General features: G+C 46.5%; 1 protein-coding gene and 1 long non-coding RNA gene across 4 annotated transcripts in view; one reads left to right on the forward strand and one right to left on the reverse strand.

Moving 5' to 3' along the window:
• Window positions 1-19,920, reverse strand: part of LOC147007830 (CCR4-NOT transcription complex subunit 9-like) — a 158,577-nt gene that overhangs the window by 52,467 nt on the left and 86,190 nt on the right. The gene's annotated exons all lie outside the window — the stretch shown is intronic.
• Window positions 2,482-4,211, forward strand: LOC147007832 (uncharacterized). Of its 3 annotated transcripts, none has more exons than XR_015053863.1 (4): window positions 2,482-2,667; window positions 3,055-3,448; window positions 3,764-3,934; window positions 4,026-4,211. It is a non-coding gene; the product is annotated as an uncharacterized LOC147007832 (long non-coding RNA). The 3 variants fall into 3 exon arrangements; XR_015053864.1 differs by having other exon boundaries at window positions 2,594-3,123; window positions 3,225-3,448; XR_015053862.1 differs by having other exon boundaries at window positions 2,594-3,448.

Here is a 19,920-nt window from a genome sequence, read left to right on the forward strand (position 1 = left end):
GGGCTGCGGATGGCTCCGCCCCGTGATCACGATTGGCGGAAGGCGACGGCGGTGGGCCAATAAAACGGCTCGATTGGAAGTGACGAGGACAGGAGGATAAAAAGGTTCTGTTCGGGGTCGAAAAGGAAGAGGAAGAAGATCGGGACAAAAAGATCGTGTTTTTTTGGTGTGAAGGCTGTTGCGCGGGAAGCGTACTTGTTGTTGTGCTGATTCGATCGTGTTCTTCATCGTGTCTTGGAGCCTTGCTGAGCCTCGTGCCTCACCTTGGTTGGCTCTGGGGTTCTGCTGACTCGGAGTACGGGGTCGAACGGCGGGCGGACCTGCCTCCCTCTCCTGCTCGCAATTTGGCGCCAGAACTGGTTCCCTGGCAGCTGTGAGCAGACTTGGGCCAGGACCAGGAGGTTGACAGCACCACGGTTTCTCCTGCACCCCCCACCCCCCCTGACGAGAGCAAGGCCAGCTCATCCGACGCTGATCCAGGGACAGTTGCGTCCACACCACGGTCCAGCCTGACCACCAGAAGTAGCTACGTTTTGTGTGTGTGTGTGTGTGTGTGTGTGTGTGTGTGTGTGTGTGTGTGTGTGTGTATGTGTGTGTGTGTGTGTGTGTGTGTGTGTGTACTTGGCGCCTTAGAGGGTTTGAGATCTGTATATTCATTGGAATTGTCTGTGTTTTCCCCACGCCCGATCCCACACCATCCCGTCGAATCGCCCCGGATCCCTCTTCTTGCCGAGTCTTGTTATTTCTGGTTAATAATAAAAACAAATAAACGTCATCAACTCAGTGAAAAGCGACTCGTGCCACCTTCCTCGTCCCGTTTGCGGTAGAGCGATTAGAACCGCCATCTTTGGGTTATAAATAAATAAACCGCCTCCATCGTTTCGGCTCATTCTACGTTGGCGGGACTGTTCAAGTCCCGTGGATGCCACAATATGTTTCCAGCACACCTCCAAGTGCGTCCTGGAGTCTGGGCTATAAGGAAGTCTTACCAGGTAAGTGGGAAACGGAGAGAAAGACCGTTGCTGATGGACGGAGGGTAAAGGTTTAAATATCCCATTGATTAGTATGAAAAGGAAGTTATAGGAACGGAGCAGATTGTGAGATTCAAGAAATACTGACGGTTTGATTACGATGTGAATAAATGCACTCTTAACTCTTGTTACAAGGAAACCACACCTGTTCTGGAATGTTCGATACGTTTGCTGGGCCTGTGGTCAGAATGTCGTTTCAACTTCAGTTTGAAAGGATCCCATTTATGGATTGTTATGAAGGAAAATTGATTCCTGTTTTCATTGAAATAACATTAATTTATTAAACTTGTTATATCCGTGTCCACAGATCTTTGGGGAAGGTTCCATCTTTGGCCCGATGGACGTTGGAGAGCTCGTGTTGCTATGTGGGAGATTTGAATATGCTGTCGGGATCATCTCCATCGTGATATTTTTCATCAAATCGCTTTGGACGATTAATTTACGGATGAACAAACGGCTCCGGTAAAGCTCTTCACAAGTCTTCATTTTATTCTTGATTTTCAAATTAAGAACAGCAAATGATGATCCCGATGGACCTCTCCACTGATGAATATATTGTTATTGGAGTTTATATATCTGGTCTTCTGCAATGACAGTGATCCAAAATGGTGGAAGGCAAACTCAGAATGCTGTAACACCAGTCGCGGAATAAAATCCTGAATTAAACTCTGATTCAAACATTTTTTGCTCCACAGAGAAATGTTCTCGAAAACGAAGTTTGGTTATTCTTGTGTGTTCACAGAAAGGACAAGAAAGTGAATGGAGAAGATGAGCCTGATGGGGAGGATAAGGATGTGGAAGATGATAATGATGATGACAATGACACATTGGATTCAGAAGATGACGAATGTGATTGTGACGATGGAGACGATGAATGTGATTGTGACGATGACAACAGATGTTATTGTGACGATGGAGACGATGAATGCGATTTGGAGGATGGAGACGATGAATGTGATTGTGACGATGATGACGGATCTCATTGTGTGGATGGAGACGACAAATCTCTTTGTTCCAATGACGATTCTAATTGAGGAAAGGGAACACCAGGTTCGAAAGGAAGGAGGGGGAGAGGCTCAATTTTGTGTTGCACAACTTCCAGGAATTTGATTTCATTTTTTTCATTTTAGTTTTTCCAAGTAGTTTTCCATAAGATGCGGTTACTAGCACAGTTTACCCACCCTCTGGGTGGGTTGTGTTCGCACATCACCTGCTGAAAAGAGTCGTCTGTGTTGCAAAATACGATTTTGATGTTTGTGTGGTGTGTGTTTTAAGGGTTCTAAAAGGGTGGAAGCAGTTCAAAGGGTGGAAAGGTCATATGGGCTCTAAAAACAAGGGATTTAAGTGAGTCTACGGGGTCTCAACAGGTCTAAAGGATCTGCGGGGTCAAAGGATCTCTCAGAGTTTAAAGGGTCATGTGGGATCTGAAGGACTTCAGGGTCAACAGGATCGAAAGGAGCAACAACAGCAACAAGAGAAGCAGCATGGTGTTGAGGGGATGCAAAAAAAGCAGAACCCTCATTATGATCACTGGCTGCAACATCAACAGAAGGAACATGATATTGAGGGGCTGCAACAGCAATAGCAGAAAGAGCACGGTGTTGACGGGTCATACCACATGCAGGACCTTCAACACGTAAGCACTCTTCAATACTTTGGGGCAGTTTGGGGTGAACACACTGGGTGCAAACACAGCAAACCCCAAAATCGGAACGTTAAGCTGAACTACATATTGACACTTGTTCTTTTACAGACACTGCTGTTAATACTTCCTTCTCCGAAGAAGAATGTTCTTAATTGTGGAGATAATTGTAATTATAATTTTGGTGGGAAGGTAACTTATTGATATGGTTATCGCTGTGCAGGTTAAATCACAAGAAGTTTAACTCTCCTTGACTGGATTATTCACCTTTTCGTCATTACCTGTTCCATCAGTGCATTCCCTTCTGTGTCCTTTCCTGAACAAGTCATCAAACTGATGAAATATCAATGTATTTATTATTTTATCTCTTTTTTTCCAAAGACCCCTCAGAAGAGGTGCTCATTAACTCTCCTCCACCCTCTCAAATGAAACCATCATCCTGGTTGGAATGTAAGTTGCCAAGATTTTTGCCTTACATTACAAATTATTCCAAACTTTGGAAAACTACATGTTCTTCACCCCCATCGTGTCCCATTCTGTCTGTGTCTCAGAAGCGTTGGGAGCAAGCGAGTGTTTTGCTGCACTCTCAGCCAGACAAGCACCAAACAGATCATCCAATTGGTGAAAGTCCGGCATGTAATGAGTGTTAATGTACACCAGAATGATCATTAAAATTCACTAAATCGATGAATGTTGGTAATTAAATCGAAGCAGGTTGGATGTCACGTGGAAATTTTCAACCTACTTCCTCACTTCATCATCTGTCGTGACCAAGGTGAGTGGATTCTCGCCGAAACATCACCTTTACTGATGAGAAAGAAGTAAATTAAGCTTTTTTCATTAATAAACTTTTACTGTATTAAATTAATTGTTTTGAAAAACTTTAATTCAAATCCAGTGGGACTTTGTGATGAAGAAAATCAAGACGTGAAATTGAAGGAAAAAGAAAAGGAAATTTTAACTGAGATGCAGAAAGCATTGGAGAGAATACAGTGTTTCCAGGATTGTGGCGGAAGGCATGAAAAGGATGAAGATTATGATGGCGGTGATATTTAGTGGTTTTCACTTCCCTTTGCTGATGTGTGTTCAGAGACCTGCGAAACGAGTTCTCCCTTGATGACTACAAAACGAGTTCGACTTTGATGACTCAAAATATGAGACCCACCTTGGAGTCTCGAAAAGCATGTTCTATCTTGGAGACCATAAGAGTTCTAAACCTTTCGATCCATGTCGTTCTTGGTTGGATGGTGCTTGATGAGTGGTAAGTTCAGTTGATTAAAAATTTATGAAATTGCATTTTATTTAATTCGACATTAGGCACGTCATGTATTTGTTTATTTATTCTTTTTCAGCAATATCAAGAAAGTGCTGGGAAGACCTGAGATTTCTTGAGACAAATTTACAATATAATCTCCTCCTTTCCACTTCTTCAAACTTGAAACAACTGAAACTTCATTCTTTAGACAGAACTGGGAGAAAACAAAACAAAAAACTTTGTTGAGTTGAAAGACTGTATTGACCCTCTATTATTATTGAACTGCTCAAAAAAATTAAACTGTTTAAAAAATAATAATTTGTTGAGTTGTTTTTAAAAAATATACATATATATATATATATATATATATATATATATATATATATATATATATATATATATATATATATATATATATATATATATATATATATATATATTGTTATGGCTGTGGAAATTCGCAAACCACCATTCAGGTCCCGAAGGTGAGATATCTCTTCAGTACATGTGTAGTTAGCCCAAATGCGTTGTCTGGAGGGAATTTATGTGATTCATCGGGCTGCGATCCTTTGAGATAGCCGTTTTTCTTTTTATATTGTTATTTTAAACGACAAACCTCCCCGCAAACAACAACCGCCATCAACTACGCCACAACGCCAACCACGCTACAATTACCCTCACAACCACCACCGTCTTCGCCACTACCCCCGCTGACGAACGCCATCCTCCACGGTCCACACTACGACGGTTTCCAACGCGGAAACCGTCTAGAAAACGCAAGGAGGGAAAGAAGAAGGCACAACGATGGCGCGTGGATTTTTCCCGCCTGTTTTTCCCGTATGACTTCCCCGCGCTTTGGAGTGGCGGAAGAGCGATGCAGGTCAAAGGTCAAAGCTGAGAAAAGGTGGGGGCCTCTTTTTGGGGGAATAATGCTCTGGCTCCAAGCCAAAAACCGACTCCCTCGGCCCCCGGACGGAGCGGGGTGAAGGGAAAGCGTGAGGGCACGCCCCCTTTGAGAAGCTTCTCCAAGAAGCTCGAGGGGAGGCGGAGCCGAAAACGGGGGCGGAGTGAAGGGCGGAGCCCCGGGCTATTAAAGTCGGACACGGGCGGAGCGCTTGGGTGGTGCTCTTGCTCTCTTCGTCCTCTTCCGCTCTTCCGGCTCGCTCTTCTCTTCGTGGTGGCTGCTGACTTGGTCTTCTGTGGGGCGGTCGCGAGACCCCGCTGGCGGGATGGAGCGTCTGCCATTCCACACACCGCGACCTCGAGCAACTACGTTTCCCCCCCCCCTTCTATCCGCGCTGGCATAGCGCCGGAAACCCCGTCCGTGGCGTCGAGCGGCCAACACGTGCTGGCGCGAGGCATGCCAGAGAGGACTCGCCTACCACGCCAGGGCACGGAGTCGCGGCCAGGCGCGACCACGCCGACGGACGTGGGAGAGGGACTCGACGGCCCAAAGGGAAGTCACCATTTTCTTTTCGGGGTTTTTGTATGGATCTTGTGGCGCCGTGTCTTGTAAAGTAGAACTGTTTAAGTGTTTCCGTGTGTCCGTCTTATTCGGTTGTAGCTATGCATTGTTGCTTTTGTTTTAATTGCTGTATGTGCATTTTGACTGTTTGACTGTATATATGTGCTCTCCGTGTGTCGTGTAAATAAAGTGCTTGCATGTTGAACTGTGCCCGTTTCGCTTCGTCTCCTTCCTTTTAATTGACCCTCCATCTTGCTTCACATAAAGGGTTCGTAGTGGGCTTAATATGCCCAGTAATTAATCGGAACCGTCAAGGCCGACGATAACACCACTCGGTTATCACTGCAGCACAGAACGGACCGCTTAAGCGGTTCGTGTCCGGAGTCGGCCTGCGGCGAGGTACGATCGCCCGGTCGACCATCCGCGCAGGTACTTAGGTAGATCGAATTTGGCGAGCAACCCTATCCTGCGCGTGTGGGCAATTGGCATGGTCGTGGTGGGGTTAAACCCCCACCTGTAACTAGCTCCCGGCGTTGTTCCGAGAGGGTCACGACAGAATTGTCCGTTCCGGTGGGCGAGGTGGCCGCCATTGGAGTCGAGTAGCCGATCGCATGCCGGCAGGCGCGAATTCGGAACAATATATATATATATATATATATATATATATATATATATATATATATATATATATATATATATGTATAGTGTAAAAATGATGAATGATCTTGAGATGAGAATTGGGTTTGGGGTGTGAAGGTTCGGGTTGGGTTTGGGTTTGGGGTGTGAAGGTTCGGGTTGGGTTTGGGTTTGGGGTGTTTGGGTTTGGGTTGTAACGTGAGGGTTAGTGTTGGGTTTGGGGTGTAAGGGTTTGGCTTTTAATGGAAGGTTAGATTTGGGTTTAGGGTTTTAGGGTTTGGGTTTTAATGTGAGGGTTCGGGATGGGCTTCATTTTCTTATTTGATTGTGAATTTTGTCTTTTGTAATCCCTGTGAATAAAATAATATATAAAATCTCTTCTTCTATAAATCGCATGGATTTCTGCAAATCTAAATCATATAAATCAGTGGCCTGCAAAATAATTCACCCATTACCAATAATGGCACATTTTGATAAATTACAAATTGTGCAGAAATAATTTTTCCAAATGAACTTTTTTATTCATAACTGAAGAGATCAAGCTAGAAACTGATATAGCTGAAGGAGGTTTCATGTCAGGAATACCTGCAAAAAACATGTACAATTCAAAATTAACTGGTTACACAAGTATTCATTCCCTATCTCAGTTATTTCTATTTCGACCTACCGACCCTACATTTCAGCTGAAGAACTGTGTCAACAAAGTTATAAAATAACTAAGGCCTGAGAGGATTATTTAACAGCAATAGTGGCTTAATTCAAGCGGGGTGAAACATTTACTAGTTAAACTATGATGAACATTTACTACTTAAACCACTTAAACTATGATGAGGCAGACAACTATGATGCAAATGTGTCTTCCCTGAATGGACTTCGTTCCACCCATGCTCTTGCCCTCCTTTTAACACAAATGGCTGAGGACGTTATGCCAGAGACTGAGGAGCATCCCCCAACAGTTCCGGTAATCAGACGCATCACTAAAGGTGAGATAAAGGAACAAATTGTACCACCAATAAGTGTGCACCGGTATAAGGGACCAAAAAAACCTGACATGCCAGAGAACTGTTGCAACCGCATAGTGCCACCATTGAAAATGCTAGCATCTCAGGCAGTGTCGTCCTCAAGGGCATATGACATCGACCATCAATTCTTTCGAGAGGTAATAGACAATCCTGGTTGCACTCCTGAGTATAATGGGTTCAACATTCTTCTTGCACAAAACCAGGGACATTCTGCCAGGCCTGCCACGACGGCCATATACACCCCATTGATAGACATGACCCCTTCCGATCCGGTGACAATTATGCCTGCTATGCTAGAAGCCCAGCGTTTCACCAACAAATGAGGACAAAGGATCACTGTGTTTACAAATGACCAACCACTATATCGAGTTGCTGCGAATGTCACATGGGTCTCCCCACAATTGTTCAAAAAATTTGTGCCGCGATTAGGAGGAATGCACTTCCGAATGAGTTTCGTCGGGGCTGTGGCAACTCTTATGAGCAACACAGGATTGACTGAAATCATGCAAACAACTTTTGGTGGTGTCCCAAAATCTGCTCACGGGCAAGAAGTTCCCGCAAAACATGAGAGCCTTGCGCATGGTGGTAGAGGAACTTCTGAGGTCAATCATTGTAACGACTGATGATGACAAGCAATTGCTGTCCATCCTCAATGACAAAGCAAGCCAGAGCAGAACAGCAAGGCTGTGGATTGATAACTCGATCAAGCCAGTACTCCTGATGATGGTTTTTCTAAGAGCTGAGCAGGAGGCCGACTGGCCTTTCCATCTGTGGGCAGTTGCAGAGATGATTCCCTCCTTCTTTGCTTCCAGGAATTGGAATTATGCCAGGTACGGTCTGTACTATCTTCGACCCATGGAGAATCTGCCAGACGATCTTCTCAAAGAGTTCATGAATGGTAAACACGTTATGCGTCACAACCCAGGCATATGGAACGCCATATGGTCCGAAATGTTTACAGAGTCAACATTTATGAGATATGGCCACGAGTCTGGCGGACTCACGCGACTCACTCTGAAGCCATCGGCTGTTACAAGATGGGCTCTCAGCTTGCATATCTGCAGCCAGCTACGTGGTGATCTCGTGGCAATGAAAGTCAATGAAAGTCAAAACAACAGGATCGTCACAACTCACAAAGAAGAGGCCTCAGGAAGGATTACAAGCGACTCATCTGATCGTCAGAAGATTAAAAACGCTCTTCAAAGTTACATCGATCCCCTGGCAACAGACACTCACCCACCTGGCCTCCGAAACATCATCACAGGTCTCCATGCGACAGACAAGGTAAACGTTGATGATTCTCTCAAGATTGGACGACAACAGATGGCGGAATTTGAATCTGGATGGCCAACAAGCTTCAACAAGACACTAACCAAGAAAGTGACCCTGATGACTTCGACCAAAAAGAGCATCAAGCTGGATGGAAGGCCAGTATATGATACCGAATTGATCTACACCCGAGTCATAGGACTCCAACAATACAGGCATATTGATATCAAGGATGTCCTCTCTTACGAGCTGTCCCCTGTCCCAGCCTCCTTGTTTGATGAGAGCGGTGCGATGCGGGCTCAGTCGAAAGCAATCCTGAAGACGAAACTCCATGTTGAGCAATCAAGTCGAATCCAAGGTGTTCCAGATGCTGTCATCATCGATGGATGCGCCATGTTATGGACTGTACATTGGCCCACAAATGGTACAGTTGAGGATTACGTGATCAACTACATGGGAACCATCAAATACCACCTGGAGTGTTGTGACGAATACCTGATTTTCGACAGGTACATCAAAATCAGTACAAAACAAATGACGAGATCCAGGCGCGCAGGTCATGATTCAAGTCGAAAACATCGACTCAACTTACACACAACACTTCCAGCCCAAAAAGTGGTCCTAAATGTCGCCTACAACAAAGTACAACTGATCGATTTGATCTGTCAGTATCTGATGACCCACATTGTGGACAATCAGACCAAACTGGTGATCACTGGAAAAGATCTTACACCAGTACAAGTATGGAACAATTCCACTCTCCAGAGATAGGATCTGAAAACACACCATGAAGAAGCAGATGTCATCATCATCTATCACTTCGTTAGAATTGTGTCAGGTGTCAGTGGTGACTCACACATCAAAGTGGTCTGCGACGAAACAGATGTCTTTGTCCTGTTATGTTGATTCATTTCTACCTCGAGGAAAAGATAACTGTAGATGTCAGCATGGAGAGTCCGTGTGCTGGGAGGACGAACGTAGACATTCACCAAACAGCACTGAAACACAAAAGCATCGCCAAATATCTGCCTGATGTACATGCTCTGACCGGACGCGATACTGTGTCGTATTTGTTTGGCATTGGAAAGGTCACAGTGCTGAAGGTACTAATGGGTGGACATCATCCCACCTTACTTGGTCAGCTGGAAGCAGACGAGGAAAAGATGATATCTGAGGCAACTTCCTTCATTGCTGCCTGTTATGGTTCCAAAGTCGAAGGTGATATGTGCACACACCGCTATCAGTTGTGGAAGTCTAAGATGGCCAACTCCAAGATTACCTCTGCTCCGAAATTGAAGTCGTTGCCCCCATCGCATGATGCCTTTGTTCGACATGTACATCGCACTCATCATCAAGTCATTATATGGAAATCGGCCACTCAGTCAGACCCTCCGAACTTGGATCCCATCAAGTATGGATGGCAAGAAGGTGAGGACGGTGCGACGTTGTCACCGGCCGCAACAGTATATTGGAAGAAGAGAAAATGCTATTCGGGCCATCGCTTTGAGTTTTACCCAATCCTCTTGTGACAACTTCCCCAAAACTAATTTATTGTGTCATCAGGGGATACAGAGGGGATTAGGAAGAGAAAAAGAAGGATAAATAAATGGGAAGTCGGAAGGTGGAGCTTTGGTGTGTCACGTTCGCACAACAGAACCCCCTGAACGTATCGATGGACCTGCCAATGTGCTTTTGGCAAGTGTTGGGGATGGAGGGTTTGCATGTTTGTAGATTTCAAAGAACTGGGATGAAAAGTCGAGGTGACAACAAAAATATAAGAATGCACGTTTCTGTATCGTCCTCTGTGAGAGCAAAATTGAGGATATAGCCACCAATCGTTTTGGATTTGACTGCAGTGTCCGATTTGTTAACGTGAAGAAGGATGTTCCGTTCACAAGCAACTCGCTTGGCCAAGTACCTTCAGGTGGAAGTTTACACGAACTCACATGCTCACAATGTCAAGCACAGTGTTGGCTCTTTATATAACGTTCTTTGTCAATGCAATTACATCAATTTTGTCTTGATTTATGACCATTTAATATACTGGTGGGTTGATTGGACCAAATTTTCATTGGTCTTCACGGCCTTGTGGCGTACCTGCCTGCTGTCCTTGTGGCATACCTGCCTGCTGTCCTTGTGGCATACCTGCCTGCTGTCCTTGTGGCATACCTGCCTGCTGTCCTTGTGGCATACCTGCCTGCTGTACTGCTTGAGCATTAGCTTGCCTTTCAGCAAGCCCAGATGTCCTTGGACCAGCACGGACATGACATGTTCGTTGTTATTTTTGCCGTATGATGCTAATATTCTTCTTATTGTTGTTAATATTGTTGTGGTTGACCAAATTCGCAAACCACCATTCAGGTCCCTTAGGTGAGATATCTCTGTAAGTATATGTGCAGTTAGGCCCAAACCCGTTGTCTAGAGGGAATAAATGTCATTCATGCGGGCTGCGACTCTTCAGGATAGCCGTTTTTCTTTTACTATCTTTATTTTGGACCAGCCGCCATTATTACCACCACCAACCACGTCTCAACAGCCATCACACAACAACCACCAACCACAACGCCGCTTCACAACAACAACCACCAACCACAACGCCGCTTCACAACAACGACCACAAACCACAACGCCGCTTCACAACAACAACCACCAACCACAACGCCGCTTCACCACAACCGCCACGACCTTTACCGTCACAACTCGCCACCATCGCATCCACACCATCTCGCGCCACTCGTGGGCACCGATACTGGACTCGTGCAGGGCGCGCACCGAGCAGCGTATTCAAAAACATCACGGACTTTCCGCAGAAAACGGATCAAAAACGACTCACGCCCACTTTTGTTCCGTCCAATCGGAGAGCGTGGGCGATTTGGCCCCGCCTCCAGGGCGTTGGAGTGAGGTCGCGATATGCAAATACATGGATCAAAAAGCATTCACGCCCACTTTTCCTCGGTCCAATGGGGAGCCAGTTAGAGAGGTGAAGGGTCGGAGGCAAAGGGTCAAAGGTGAAGGAGCGAAGCCACGGGGCTTATATAAACGGCTGCGTTCGTCAGTAAAGGCAGTTGTGCGGAGTTCAAGAGAGTCGTCGGTGGAGCTGGAAAGAAGTGGGAGAAGTCAAGAGTGAAGAGTTGGGACGAGCCAAGAGAGGAGACGGAGGGGGCGAGTAGACGGAGCTGTGGAGAGGTGACGGCGGCGAAGGCGGACGAGGGGGTGCTCGCGTCGGTGCCGGGAGCTGCAGAGGGAGAGGCCAGCAACGCGACCGAGGAGGAGACGCTCGCCGCGGGACCCGAGACAGGGTGATATCCTCCTTCCCCCGAGCATCAGCAACCCCCTCCTGTTTCCCCCCGCGCTGAGATAGTGCGACAAAGGGGGCCCCTTTCCCACCCCCTACCAGACACTGTCCGCGAGGCCCGCGGAGTTGAGGCGCCACCGCCGCTCCGCGTCTCATCATCAGACGGGTAGGCCCGACACGGTCTCGGCCCCAGGCCCGCCTACCCCCCTCATCCTGGAGGGTGGTTCTCTTTTCTTTTGCTTTGGGAATATGTGTTGTCGGCACCGTCTGTGAAGTAAAATTGTATAAGTGTTGCCGTGTGCCCGGTAGTCGGTTAGATCTGCATTGTTGCATTTGCTTTTTGTGTAATATTGCATTGTCTTCTTCTTTTACATGTGCTTTTGGTGGAATTGTATATGTGTGCTTCCGTTCATCGCGAAATAAATGTGCTTCATGTTGAACTGTTTTCCCGCTTCGCTTCGTCTTTTCTTTCATTGAATCTCCATCTTGCTTCACGTAAAGGGTTGGTCGTGGGCTAAAACGCCCGATAATTAATCGAACCGTCGAGGCCGACGAATAACACCGCTCGGTTATCCCGATAGTACGGAACGGGTCGCTTAAAGTGGCCCGTGTCCGAAGTCGACCTGCGGCGAGGTGCAATCGCCCGGTCTACCCTCCGCGTGGGTACTTAGGTAGGTCGAATTTGGCGAGCAACCCTATCCCACGCGGGGCCGATTGGCACGATCGTGGTGAGGCCGAAAGGTCCACCCGTGACTGGTTCCCGGCGTTAGTCCGAGAGGGTTACGACTGGATTGTCCGTCCGGTGGGCGACGTGCCGCGATTCGAGTTACGTGGCCGTTCGCACGCCGGCGGGCGCGAATCCGCAACAATATTATTAGCATTAATTAATATATTCTATGTTACAATGTCATAATTGTTTTTGCTTTATATTTTGTAATTGGAATGCCATGCTATGGTAGAAGGACGTATTAAGCTGCTCTGTACACCTTAACACGGCGTGCGTTTAAAACGTGGGAATTCTTCCAGGCGCTTTGTCGTTAATTAGCCTAATCAACTCAGGAGATCACTGCGATCATTTTGGTGTGTCACATCCCGTATCAGAACGCTCCAGGAGAACTGCACCAAAAACATGCCACACACACACACACACCTCATCCATTTACAGTAATGTTTTAGGGGTCTTTTGGGTCCTGTGGGTCATCTGAGTCTTTTCGTTATTTTGGGTCTTCAGGGTCTTTCAGGTACTCGGGGTCTTAAAGAGTCTTCAAACCTCGAAGGGGACTCAGCAGTCTGAAGGGTCAAAAGGTACATTCAAATAGTACGTAATTAATCAATTGGCGTACATAGTTCCACAGGTACACAAAGCCAAACCCACCTCCGTTGTTAGTCCATCGGTCCATCTCCCATTGTCTTCGACACTCTCTCTCTCCTTCACGGAATCCCGATCTGCAAGAGCCGGTTGAGGACGTGGTACGATGCTGCCCCGGTGAGGTGTGAACGTCCTTCTTCACCGTTCTGTGTTTTTTTTCTCTGTGCCTGTGAAGGTGACACTGTATTATTGTTAGTATGAGGGGGATTCAAACTTCGTGGGTGTGGTGAGAGGCCCAAAGACTCAGCCTCATCGCGGGAGATACCAATGATCCTCAATGCCTTGGTTTCCACAGCGTGACGCTGACAAAGTTGAGAGGCAGGAGCACCAGCCCAGAGGGGAGAGCAGTACTCCATCAGGCTGTGGACGAAACCTTTGTGTGTGGTGAGGAGCTCAGGTGGGCCGAGGGAGGACTTTGCATGACTGAGGATTCCCAGTCGGCGACAGGCTTTGGAGGCCAGGTTGGAAATGTTTGAATTGAAATGCCCTTTCCCACGAGAAATGTCTCACACACGATGACAGGCTTTGACAGGTTCCTCTGTTTGTTTGTTTTTTTTGCTTTTTGGGAGGGGTGATGGGGAAAATGCTCAGGAGGACAAATTTACCCATACAAGGAGTCCTTTCACCTCAGCGTTGCCCAGGTAAAAAGGAAAATTGTAATAACCTTTGCCACCACCGCCAGGTGCGCCACACGGCACACATTTATATTGAGAAATTACGCATCCCCCACCACCACGCGAGGCGGAGCCCTCCTTGAATCCACCACCACCCTTGTAAATACTGATGGGCCTGTTGTGGCCATCTGGGTAATTAACACGGGCATGGAACCACCCATTATAGGACGGGGCACAAAGGTATCAGAATGCCCCCCAGTTCGTCAAGTCGCAGAGGTGAGGGACAACAACATCCAGTCTGATTGACCCCAGGGGGGAATCTCGAGGGTATGGTAGGAATTGGCCCGATCCTATTTGTGAGATGGTAAACAGGAGCAGTGTAGATTTGGAGGAGGCTCAGCAGGAGGCTTTACACAAAGTAATTGACCAGCATTTGGAGATCTCCTTGTCTCCCAAGGACATTGGACGTGTGAAACGAGTTTTGACGGGCTGGAAGTGTGGCTCGAGAGAGGTGAGTGTGTTGAGGAAGGCACCCCAGATGCTGGATGGTGTGTCAGCCAGGGTAGGCCGTGAGCCCATGGTGGGCATGGTAAATTTGTGCATGGATGGGCCTGGGTACGCATGGAGAAGAGACCCAGAGACCAATTGCCAGTGACGGCACCAGGGGGAGGGGGGAGTGGTGGGAAAGCTGGGAGAGCTCTCCCCATAATACGGAGTGGAGCAGGTAACCTCGGAGACGGCCTTGGCGTGCAACTGTGTGAGTACGGCACGGCCCGTGACACCTTAGCGTGCCGGGGGTGCGACTGTGCGAATACGCAGGTGTGCAGACCTGCCAATGGAGCCACACTGCCCAGCCAGGAAAATTGTGCAGAGGCACAGATGAAGAACAGAGGGTGAAGCCCAAACTCGTATGAGCACTAATGTACGAAGCGACGGGTGAATTCTTGCTGAGATTATTTCGGGGATGAGTGATTTTATTAGGAATTTGGCACAGACTGAGAGAAACCCAAGAGACAGACATTCTAGTGAGGAGACATGACGAGGGGCATGGACCGTGACGAGGATACGCCCATGAGATTAAGGGGGGAACAATCTTAGGTTAGGGCCGAGCCCGTTATCAGATCAGTCGGCATCACCACCACCTTCCTCACGTACGTATGCGTCGAGAGGCCGGCCAGCGATGCCTGCCGAGCCTGGTTTGCCTTTGCCCCTGCCATGTTGCCTATACCTTTGCCATGCCTATGCCTGTCGCACTGCCCTTTTCCTCTCCTCCTTGTCATGCCTCCCCAAGTTCACCTGCAAAGTATACTGTGCCATGGCCCTAAGTTCATCGCCGAGGACCACTTTGGTGTGGTCCTATTCTTCATCATTGGTGCCGAGGAACACCTTTATGTGGCCTCGTTATTCAACATTCAACTCCAAGGACCACTTTAGTGTGGTCCTATTCTTCATCATTGGTGCAGAGGAACACCTTTATATGGCCTCGTTATTCAACATTCATCTTCATGGACCACTTTAGTGTGGTCCTATTCTTCATCATTGGTGCAGAGGAACACCTTTATGTGGCCTCGTTATTCAACATTCAACTCCAAGGACCACTTTAGTGTGGTCCTATTCTTCATCATTGGTGCAGAGGAACACCTTTATATGGCCTCGTTATTCAACATTCATCTTCATGGACCACTTTAGTGTGGTCCTATTCTTCATCATTGGTGCAGAGGAACACCTTTATATGGCCTCGTTATTCAACATTCATCTTCAAGGACCACTTTGGTGTGGTCCTATTCTTCATCATTGGTGCAGAGGAACACCTTTATGTGGCCTCGTTATTCAACATTCATCTCCAAGGACCACTTTTGTGTGGCTTGATTTATCGTTTGCACCAAGGACCACTTGTTGGGGTCTAGTTCATCAACTTTGTGGCAAAAAGGACAGAATAACCCCCAGGGGCTCGAGGGTAGTCTACCCTGATGATGGCCCCAAGATGATGCCCTCCAGGCTGAAGAAGATCTTCGTGCAAATATGAGCGACGTGAAGACTGCCAACGATGTTCGGCCGCATGGTCCAACCTGCATATTTTCCCCCCTTATAACTGCCCCCAAAGCACTGTCTTCAACAGTGAAGGACCATTTGATGGCCACCTGTTGCCCAGAAGAGTGCTGAAGAGCGTTTCCTTGTTTTATTTTCCGTACTTGGGACCGAACCAGTGCGAAGTACGTAAATAATTGTTGTAAAAATGTTTCAGCCAACCAGGTGTGTGTTTCGGTATAAAATTGCATTTAGAACCGTCTCGTGTGAATGTGTTTGAGGAAAGGAATCCAACGTGTTAGTTTACCTTCTTTTTAAAGGTGGGACATGTCTGCATTGTCATACTCAGGGGATAGGTGAGGTAAACCGTCCTAGAGGGAACCACACCTAATATGTGCACATGAGTTGGCAGACTCGGGTCGAGTCGAGAAAGGGTAAAGAGTAATATTATGGTTTTGGAAAACTTATCCCACGGGGAGACCATACATGGACACGTAGGTGACCCGAGGATCCGTTATTTAATTCGTCTATGTATCGATAGTCCTTGATCCCTTGTCAAAGGGATGTACGGGGGGCATGTGTTTGCTCGGCTGTATTTTTCCAGTGTAATGACTCGGTCCGGTGGAATTCCTCTCCGTGTTCCCTCCCAGACCCTCACCTCTGGGCACACTGTCTGGCACCCGGCCAGCATGAGCGAGTCGGCCGACACTGCAGCCCGTAGGGAGACAGGGAGGTCACTGCCGCGTGGGGGTGAGTGCCATCCGGTGACTGTGATGCAGGTGGGCCCTGCAATAAATGGCGGGTCCAGGGAGGGGTCGCCCCAAATGTGGCGAACCAAGGAAAATGGTTCAGAAGGTTGGTAGACAGGCAATAAAGAGGATCAGGGATGTGGCAGGCGGCTCCAGTGATAGCATCGGGAAGGTCACCAGGGAATACCCCAACTCAGAACGACGGCGGGAGGAATTTGGAATTTAGAGGCATACACCTTACCAGGTGTGCCTTCAAGGAGGTCGATGATCATGAGACAAGCAGAAGTCAGAAGCGAATTGGGAAAGCTCGCACAGCCGAAGATTTAAAATACTGAGAAAGCTCATGAAGGAAGGAACAAAAGCGTTTGAGAGGAAAGGAAGGAAGGTTTTTACGAGCAGTTGGTGTCAAGCTTCTGTGGCAATAGAACACTCCTTCCACGAACGTCGTCCTGCCCAATCCAATCAGCGAAGAAGGACGAGGGTGAATGGCGGCACCTCATCAACAGCAGGAGGGGGAAGAATCTGAGGCAGAGGAGGGCGAGTCGCCCATATAGCTCGCATAACTGGGATGCTGGAGTGATCTCACCGACTGGGTCTGGGCACCAGAAGCTGAGGCAGAGGACGTGTCACACGTCGAGCTCGCATATCTGGGACGCCAGCAAGGACTCGCCTTCTGGGTCTAGATACCCCAGGGACGTGGATGTGTGTGCCCATCGCATCACATCGCCACTACACATCTTCCCCATCCATTCTCCATATAATACGTTAGTTTTATTTTATTTTCAAGTCCTTGTTTTATTCTTCTGCCTTGAGTGAATGAGGGCCAAGGCTTTTGTGTAAGTAAGATTGAATAAGAATCAAATCTTTGTCCGATCAAAGCGGGACGTCGTGGTACCCGGTCATCACTGCCTGCAGTTAGAAAGTGGCAGTTCTCGTTATGTCTCTTATTAATTACATAACACACCAGTAAACAAACAGCACACAAAAACGACACAAACATCACTCAACACAAGTCCTGGTGAGGACCTGCAATCTCCGATTGCTCTGTTTCTTGTTTGTATTTTTGATAAAACGTTTTTTGAAATAAAACCTGCGTCGTGTCATTGAATGAATCCGTGTCATGAAAAGGTTCGAGTCTTGTCCCTTGTACATGTTACAGGGAACAATGGAGGAAGTTTACAGATGGAATTGTAACTCAAATAACCTTTATGAACCAATGAAACCTCCTCTTGAAATGAGTCAGAACCCTCTGCACACCTTGTACAGTGACGCATGTGCATACAAACACACACACACACACACACACACACACACACACACACACACACACACACACACACACACACACACACACACACACACACACACACACACACACACACACACACACACACATTTACTTGTGAAGATTTATATTGTTATATTTTATATTGTTGTAAATATTGTTATATTTAAACTTTCGAAATTTATATTGTTATATTTTATATTGTTATAAATATTGTAATATTTAAACTTTCGAAATTTATATTGTTATATTTTATGTTGTTATAAATATTGTTATATTTAACCCATAAAGATGTTTTGATGAATATAAACTCCCTGGATACCATATTTCATTCACGATACTTATAACATTAAAAATGGTGGTGAATAATCCATAAGTATGCATTTAATCAAAACAAGAAGCGAATACTTCGATATCACGCGGCTGGGGGCAGTAAAAGTCTCGGTTAAGAATGATGAAACAATTTTGCAGTTATAAAATTTAAATGTAGACATGGTGAATTAGCATGCATGATGGGAAGAGTTGTGACATTGGACAAATTTCTATTTATAACCCTCAGATCAAAGGGACGTAAGCGGCCATAAGTGTGACAGAAGACACAGGACAGAATCTTATGTATTATTTCCGAGTTTGTGGTTTCGTGTCGCGCTATCTTCGACTTTGTTCTGCGCTCGAGTAACGTGATATTCGGCTTACATTATCTCAAAGACCATATGAGGTGCATGGTACAAAAAAAGAAAATAAAATGGTTCTGAAACAGTGAAATCGTGCCAAAAACGGTTACTGCATTTGGCTTTGTGTCCTTTGGTTGTTGTTGTGTCTGAAGTATGGGTGGAGGGGGCAGCGCACCCGCCGTCTTCAGCTTCATCCACCTACCACACCGCCACCGCGTTCCTACTGAAGATTCGGAGTTTTTCATCGCAAAAAGGTCAGTATTTCATGTAGACATACGCATGAAGTGTGACTACAACCACACTGCATTCTGAAATGATTTTGGACAGACTTCAGACAATTTTGGACAGTTTGTCCGTCCGGAAATATCACCCTGCTGTTCGACAATCGATTCTATGCTTTTTCCTCTTTCAGACACTCTCGACAGAAGATACAACTGAAGTTTCTCAGTTTCTACAACTGCACTGGCAATAAAAGTAAGTCACAGCTTGGAGGATTTAACTCGAGGGGTTTAAACTTCGAGTAATTCTTACAACCTTTGAAATTCCCCGGGTGAAATTCCTTGAAAAAATTTATACTACTTCGATCATCATCATCATCATCATCATCATCATCATCATCATCATCATCATCATCATCATCATCCCCTACTACAATGTGGCTAACTTTCCCTCCTTTCTTTTCCAGATGGCATCCAAAATTTGCCTATCAGCTGCTGACATGGTTGAAGAAATCAAAGAAGAGATGAGAACCTTTTCTGAGGTGTTCAAGGGCAAATTGGCCCTCATCGAGGTAATTGTTCAAGACCCGACGTTGAAGAATCATGTCAAGGATGTCCGCCTAGAGTACGACGCCAAAATGAAGTGCCACGATGAAAAACTAAAACGGCTTCTAAAGCAGGCTAAATTCGTTGTGCAAGCAAAGTTTAACTTGCAAAAGCAGGTGGCTCGCCTCTCGCCCAATCCTGACGTCAGCAGCTCCACCCTCATGACCCTGAAGCCACAGCCATGCTGCTCTACCCCAAAAAGGAAGCAACCACGTTCATGTTCAGCTTCAACCATATCGACTAACCCCCTCCCCAGAAGATGACTTCTCTGATACTGATGATGCAATTCTCAGCCAGTCGATGGATTCTGCTCTAACTGCACTGTCACAGACATCAGACTCGATTTGAGACACTGTGACTGAAGAAGAGGCCATGAAGATTGTTTCAGAGAACTGAACAGGCTAACTGCTGAACATGCACAATCATGACAATCACCCTTAAGGACATCGAATCTCATACAATGTCCATACTGCTTATGGACACGCAAAACTGCTGACTCCAGACTGAACACAAATTATGTCACATATATTGCTGAATTTTATGCACTGGGAATACCTCAGGGGATAGATACTACAAATAAAGGCAAATGCGCTAAATATTATTTCTTCATTTTTTTCCCTACTATTTCAGAACTAAATAGCCCGACAACATGCCGAAACTTTGCCGGACGCCGCAAGTCACTGGAAGGGCCAAAAGAAACCGTGACAGATCATATCGGCGACCGAACTGTCGTTTCTGCGGTGCATTGCGCTTCATCAAAGA

The sequence above is a fragment of the Eptatretus burgeri genome, chromosome 24 (assembly GCF_056783735.1).
Source record: "Eptatretus burgeri isolate ZD-2024b chromosome 24, Ebu_testis_v1, whole genome shotgun sequence".
Classification (NCBI taxonomy): domain Eukaryota; kingdom Metazoa; phylum Chordata; class Myxini; order Myxiniformes; family Myxinidae; genus Eptatretus; species Eptatretus burgeri.